This window comes from Ornithodoros turicata, chromosome 5 (genome assembly GCF_037126465.1).
Source record: "Ornithodoros turicata isolate Travis chromosome 5, ASM3712646v1, whole genome shotgun sequence".
Lineage (NCBI taxonomy): Eukaryota > Metazoa > Arthropoda > Arachnida > Ixodida > Argasidae > Ornithodoros > Ornithodoros turicata.
Genome location: NC_088205.1, coordinates 40,686,377 through 40,694,176, shown reverse-complemented (window position 1 = coordinate 40,694,176; position 7,800 = coordinate 40,686,377). Strand labels below are relative to the sequence as shown.

General features: G+C 41.7%; 1 long non-coding RNA gene across 1 annotated transcript; it reads right to left on the bottom strand.

Annotated features, from left to right (window-relative positions):
• Window positions 1–5,690: 5,690 nt before the first annotated feature.
• On the bottom strand, window positions 5,691–7,581 carry LOC135395573 (uncharacterized). Its single transcript, XR_010423180.1, has 3 exons — window positions 7,135–7,581; window positions 6,924–7,058; window positions 5,691–6,059 (listed from the first exon to the last, which is right to left on the bottom strand). It is a non-coding gene; the product is annotated as an uncharacterized LOC135395573 (long non-coding RNA).
• Window positions 7,582–7,800: the final 219 nt, after the last annotated feature.

Here is a 7,800-nt window from a genome sequence, read left to right as displayed (position 1 = left end):
AAGTTCCAAGTGTTGAATTGGCAAAGCGTTAGTCATCTCATAACAAAGTGATGAAATAAACTAGTGAGAAATGCGGAGCCGCAAGCACTGTTGCATGGCCATGTTCACAATGGGCAATGACGCTTTTCACTTTGTGTACCGCGGACTGACTATGCTCAATGAGTGGTTTGCAGTATCTATGATTGATGTAGGCCATGGCAACTACCGATGCACTTTGCAGAGTGTGCAATGATGTCTTTTGTGAACGAGACAAACCTCAATATATTTCCACGTAATTTTGATCCTACAATTAATTGAGTTGAGGGTTTCAGGTATTTAAGTGTGCAGCTCTCTTCTGATATTTAGTGGGAATCACACATTAGTTACATATCCTCTAAGCCTCTTAAAAAATTGTCTTCTTGAAGTGGACACGGAAACTACCTTTCGCAGACAGTACACTGCTGGCATACAAAACCCTTGTACAAAGTGCCTTAGAAACGGTACAAATGACATCATACTGTCCATCATAAAAACAAATGACATCATACTGTTCAACAGTGCCACCAATTTGGTACAGTTGAGCTACGCTCAAAGCTAGGGGGGACGAGTTCGCATCAAAAAGGCACGGTCTTGAGGGGATTATGGTGGTCTTTGACAGAGCACGCAACTTTCGGTCCTACTTTTCTTTCAAGAGGAGGAAGTGAACAAGTGCCCATTCGTGGAACCCAGCCCTCCCCTTCCGATTTGTTTCGGTATCAGTCTGTCTACCAATGTCATGATGACATTTCTATTCTGTTGAGTTTCCTACATGCTGTCCAGGACATATATGTAGGTAGGTAGGTAGGTATGCCAAGAATTTTTTTTATTACTACCCTTTTTTTATAGTTTGAATCCCTCGAAAAACCATTGCACAGCACCAGAACACAAGGCTACATAATGACCCAGTTTCACCAACCTTTTCAGCATCTGAACTAAGATGAACGGTCATTAAACTATCTGCTTCACCACATCACCGATGGAAAAAAAGAAGTGTCTGTTAAGTGTCTGTTCGAGGATTGGCAACCCTTGATATTGGTTCAGTTAACCAGAGTTGGTGAAACCGGGCCTATGGAAGTCACCGAAACATTCATCACATCACAAACCAAAGTTTGTAAAAAGAATTGAGTGCTAGCATGAAGTTTTGGCAATTCTGAGTAGCATTTTAACTGCTGCCTATGTAGCTGCTGCATAATTACAAGTAATTCAGAAAAAGTAGTACAAACTTTGAGGGTACTCTACTCTATCTTCCTCTGCATGGTATTGAAAACTGTGATGATTCCAAGTGCTCATCGTCTTGGCCCAGATTCTGTAGCAGATTTATCAGCCATTTGTGTTCCTATTTGTGGTACTGTGGCAAACTAGTCACTCCACCCACGTCCCAGCATTCCTAGGTTACACATACCATGTGGTTGATATACGAAGAGGGGAGTCAAGTCCTGTAGATCGCATAAACAAAATACAGAAACCGACACTGAAGATTTTTGTTTAAGTTTAATTTGTACAAGGTTTCGCATGGAGGTCCACGCTTCCTTAGGTCCTACCTGAGGAAGTGTCGGTTTCTGTATTTTGTCTGTATCATGTAGTTATACACTCTCAGAAAGAAACCGGATAGTAAGGGTCAAAAATCGTCAAATTTTTGACCCATATTCTAAGGGTCAACACCTTACGCATAAAAGTATGACGGATAGTAAGCGTAAAAAATCGTCAAATTTTTGACCCCTATTTTAAGCGGTGTTCGATGCCGGTTATTCTATGGGCTGTTTGGCTACTCTTGTGATACCGCTTACTGCACCTAAAAATACCACATAGTATGCATCAAACCTGAGCACCGTAGACATCACGTGACCTCACGGTCCTTGTACAGACAACGGCTGCAATTCTGAAATGACCCGCAATGCGGCTTTCCGGCGGCTGTTCTGGAAAACGGTATTTGGTTCCCGATTGCCAAAAGCATCAGAAAGAAGTTTCCAGAGCAGTACACGGAAAATCGGATTGCCTGTCAATTTTGCATTGCAGCTATTGCCTGCCCAAGGGACGCTGACATCACGCGGCGCCTAAGGTTCCCAGATATGATGCGTACTGTGAGGCATTCTGGGGGTGCAATTCTCTGTGCAAAGACGGCATACCATGCGAAATTGTTTCATAGGAAAAAAAGAACAGCTGCTACAACAGGATCTCGATGATACGAATCTCACAGGGCATGAAAAAAACAGTTGGTATCATCCGAGACTCGTCAGCAGTACCATATAGGTGCACGAAGCATGTATACGGACGGAAGCCCGTTCACTTTTATATGCTATCGCTTAAAAGATATCCATGGTATAGGCATAGCTTGTTGCTCATCCAAAAGACTTGGCAATTGACAGTGCGCCACAATAGCTAGGCCCACTGCACAGCAAAATAGTATGACACAGACAAACCCATCCATCACGTGAATAACAGATATAAAAGGCACGTTCTTGCGCAAGGCAAGCACGTTCTTGCACAAGGCAAGCAATATACAAGAGTTCTCGCGACAGTCAAAAGAAAAATAAGAAGCACGAGTGAGTGCATCACTTGAACCGGGTTCATCGTCTCACTATAGCCCGCGTACGCCGCTATCTCATTTAAATCAGAACATCTGAATACATGGAAGTATTTCCCACAGCGTTAGTAGCACGCATTTAAACCGTAATGCAACAAAAATTCGCCAAATAATTCCACTTTATTGCAGGAAAGAGCCCAGAATAATAGATACATGCATGTGTATATACAGGGTGTTTCAAAAAACGTGTCATTCGGACTTTATAAAAAAACGGGGCGACGGAAAAATACGGGGTAAACGGCATTTGTCTGGCGGCTGAATTTGCCATCTTTCAAAAATATTTTCATTTGATTTTAATTAAAAGAAATTGAATTTCTTTAATTGAACTTCAAAATTTCCCAAGTCAACCTAACGTTTTTTTTTTACAGAATTAGAGAGCCCGTAGTGAACTTAGTCAGATACACCAAGAAATTCGCTCGATATTGCAAATAGAACTGCCCCAAAAAAGTCCCGAAATTCAGGCTTCAGAGTTTCGGGTATTCAACGGCGCACAAAATCAGTCGCAAAGACGCGCGGAGAGCCTGACATGCTCCTGCCCCCACGAAGCTAGTACAATTTATCGCCGAACCGGCGTGCAGCACAAGACGTGCCGATAACAAGGCGGTTGACATTCCACCATACGTTGATAAGCGGCAAACAAAAATGATTCCGCCTCTTTTTTCCCGCCCTCTTTTTTTTTCGACCTTCTATCTTTCATGGGGGCAGGAGCATGTGCTGCTCTCTGCGCATCTTTGCGACTGACTTGGTGCGCCGTTGAATACCCGAAACTTTGAAGCCTCAATTTCGGAAATTTTTTTGGGCACTTCCATTTGCAATATCGAGCGGATTTCTTGGTGGATCTGACTACGTTCGCTACGGGCTCTCAAATTCTGTAAAAAAAACGTTAGGTTGACTTGGGAAATTTTTGAGTTCAATTAAAGAAATTCAATTTATTTTAATTAAAATCAAATGAAAATATTTTTGCAAGATGGCAAATTCAGTTGCCACACAAGTGCCGTTTACCCCGTATTTTTCCGTCGCCCCGTTTTTTTATAAAGTCCGAATGACACGTTTTTTGAAACACCCTGTAGAATATTGCACCTATGGCATGAAAATGGTGTGTCTTAAGGTGCACGTGACCAAACATTAAAAAAATGGGAACAGCATACTAGCCATAAACCAACAGATTACAACACCTGCAATATTTTAGAGAATTATGAAATGACATTTGTGCATCTTCACAACACTTCAACACAACAAAATATAAATTGTAGACTAGCTATATGAGCTAGTAATTGGATTAAATTACGTTTATAATGGAAAAACACTTAATGAGCGTTATATCACAGGATGAGCCATCGAGGTACACAGAATATCAGACATATACAAAAAGAAATTCATAGCAGACAGGTCATAAACTAATTATATATAGGGTGATTCCACGCCGGATCAGGCAGGGCGGTCCGGTCGACCTCTTCAATTTTTTGTTTTTGTGTCAAACACATATTAAAGCCTTGGCCCTAGGAGGCATATGGGTGCTGAAAGTAGTTGAAAATAATTGGTGGGTATTTTTAATGAATTATCATTCAGATGTGAGCTTCCTACGCAGCTTGACGCCACGCATCTTCAAACTATTTGACATACTCAGCTTATCACTTTCTTTTTCTTTTTTTTTTCACGTATTGTCTGGGGTGGGTAGCATTGAATCCTAAGTTGTGCAGATCGTAAGAGTTGCCTTCGAGGAGATAAAAAATCGAAAATTTGCCTCATATGTAAAATATGGTACGTTTTGGGAACCTCACAACTCGTCCCCCAGTTGTGATACCCGAAAGTAATCTACATCATTGTGTTCGTCTCGAAATGCCCTTTCTTCGCATAGCGAGTACGTCGTATTGTGAATTGGGGCAACGCCCCCAATAGGCTTTTTGTGAGGGATATCTACGGAAAATGCGTAAATTCGACACCCCGCATCCCATATATTCCTATTCGTAACATCGTTCATTTTGCTCGCAAGCGTTCATCATGACTATTCTTAGTTGCCGTACCCCAGACTAAATGAGAATAGTTTAGGTGAGACATGAACAGTGAACGGTATAGTAGTAGCTTATTCGAAAAGGAAACACGAGTCTATGCCTAGCGGTCATGCCTAATATTTTGCAGAGTTTATTCTGAACGTATTCAATGCGAACGTAGCGTGTCTCTCGTGTTTGTCCTCGTTCCTGTTTGGATGCATCGAAGGATCACGTATCAACCTGCCCATCTAGTAACGAACGTATTCAATGTGTTCATCCCATAGCAACTGTTCGTTAAAGATGACACTCAAGCATTTGATGCATTTTACAATATCAACAGGACTGTTAAGATATACTATCTCTTTATTTAGACTATCACTCCTGTTTTTGGTCGAAATATGATTGCTTCAGTTTTACTACTATTAATGCGTGAAGAGTTTAAATTAACCCATTTTTCCAAGTTGCAAAGCAGCTCGTTAGCAGTAGTGGCTATTACATCAATATCAGAGCCACTGGAAAGCACGCTTGCATTGTCCGCATACGAAATAAATTCACAATTGACATCAATGTTAATTATGTCATTTAGATATCGGGTATCAGATCCGGGTATCTCAACTGGGAGCCGAGTTGTGAGGTTCCCAAAACGTACCATATTTTACAAATGAGGCAAATTTGCGATTTTTTATCTCCTCAAAGGCAAACCTTAGGATCTTCACAACTTACAATGCGATGCCACCCACCCTAGACAATATGTAAAAAAAAAAGTGTTAACTAGTTATGAAGATACGTGGCGTCGAACTGCGTAGGAAACGCAATGGTCGAAATGTCCACATCAGAATGATAATTCATTAAAATAGAACCACTGATAATTTTCAGCTACTTTCAGCGCCAATATGCCTCCTAAGGACTAGGTTTTAATATATGTTTGAAAGAAAAAAAATTCACCACCGTGCATGATCCGGCGTGAAATCACCGTATAATAACTGAAGTATACAGGGTGTTCAAAATTAAGCTTTGACTAGCACTTTATAAATAGGCGAACAAAAGAAAACTGGCTGCTATTTTTCTGTTCCTTGAGTAAGAAACAGGTTCTACATAATTAGCACCAGCTGTTTCTTACACAAGTAGCGTAAAGTTATCATCCGGTTTCCTGTCATCGCTGTGTTTGCGTAGCGCTCGTGAAAGCTTAATTTTGAACACCCTATAGTTCAGTGAATTGCAGACGTTGCATTTATCGAGCAATGCATCATTACTCATGAAGCAGTCACAACTTACAAGTCATCTTTACAGGTGAGTTGTACTGGTTGTACATGCGTGAGGGAGTAGCGTCTTGTGTATTTCTTCCCAGAATGTGTCGCACAGTAGAAATTTTAGGAGCACCACCTAACGCAGTTGAGGGTGCATGCGTGGTATTATGCAGTCCAGCATGGCTACGAAGAGCATGTCGTGTCCTGTTCCTTGGGATGCTGGACATAGAAGTTTATTGTCATGAGCGCAAAATAATGTGCTTGCTGATATTGTCAAATGGATACTCATGTCCGTTCAATAGTAGATTCCAAAGATATGGTATTGCATTTCAATGTGAAAGCTAATCTCGAAAATGTGCTAGCGTCATAATACGTGATGCAGATAAGGTCTTCTTCGCCAGACCTGGGTCATCTCCAGAGACCTCCCACATGAAATGGTCACAGGCTGGCAAACATAGCATTCTGAAATCTTTCTCATCCTTTAAGTAGCATTCAACTGAATTTTGTTAGACCCGTAAATTATTTTATCATGTTATTGATGTGATTTGTGGTACTGTCAAATGGGTGCACGTGTCTGTGCAGCAGTATATATGCCGGAACTGATACTGTTTCTAGCGTTTAAATGGGAAAGCTAATCTCGTAAATATGGTAACGCCGAAATAAATCATGCCGATGAGGTGCTCTTTGCCAGGCCTGAGTCCATCCCCGCAGAGGCCGCTTACATGAAATAGTCATAAACGTAACATGGACTTCAAAAACCACTTACTATAACTGGAAACACTCTAGTCCTTTAAGATAACAGTTAACTGAATAATGTTAGACGCGTAACTCATTTCAGCTGTCTAAGAAGTGGCGTTCCACACGTGTTTTGCAGCACCACCACAACCACCACCTGCACCACGTTATCGAAAATCGTGACCATCAGAAAATCGATTTGTTTCATGCCAATACATCATGCTGCGGTATAATCAGCAATAATCATCCGAACTCCTATTACAAGAACGGATTGAGGAATCGTTAACAAAGATGCTTCAACGGGGAGAAACGCATATCCGAGAAAAACGAGAACAAAAAGAGTCTCACCTGGTGTACAATGGGCGTACGCATACGAATTTGTAGCGCGGAGATAGCCTGGAGAATCACAACTTTTCAAGTAGCGTCGTCCGCGTGCCTTGCCCACATATCGTGCGACGTTGTCTCGTTCGATGCCATCTCTTCCTGTGATAAGTTTGACACAAATGAAATATGAAATTAAAAAAACTACAGACACCCAGCGCAAAATGTGACAACTTACATTTGTTAGACCGTGCATGATGTGAGACCGTGAGACGCCAGAAGCCAGAGTGACCGTTAACGAAGCGAAAGAAAAGACGCTTTGCACACGGAACCATGCACGTGTTCTCAGAAGGCAGGGCCCGTATAACAATTGAAAAACAATAAGCGTCAATATAAGCGTAAATGGATAATATGAGACGCCAGAAGCCAGAGTGACCGTTAACCAAGCGAAAGGAAGGACGCTTTCCACACGGAACCATGCACGTGTTCTCAGAAGGCAGGGCCCGTATAACAATTGAAAAACAATATGCGTCAATATAGGCGTAAAGAGCTAATACTCCAACGCAGAGCTTCAGTTTATCCGTCAAGACGAAATCGTATGCGTCAGGATATAAGAGTAAATCATGTCCTCCGTCCCATTTACGCATAAAACTCCGCCCTTTACGCTTACAGCGAGCGCGTTTACGGTAAAACAGACCTTGACGGATACGGCGTCTGCGATTTTGTCGAACTTTACGCTTAGTAAGGGTAAGATTGGACGTAAGCGTAAATTTATCCGTTTCGTTTCTGAGAGTGTAGGAGTGGTTTAAACCACCTCACAGAAGTTGCAGATGCTGTTCATCAACTTTATTTTGAGGTGGACAGAGAGTTTCATTGCCTGGGGCGGTACTCTACCCCATAGCTG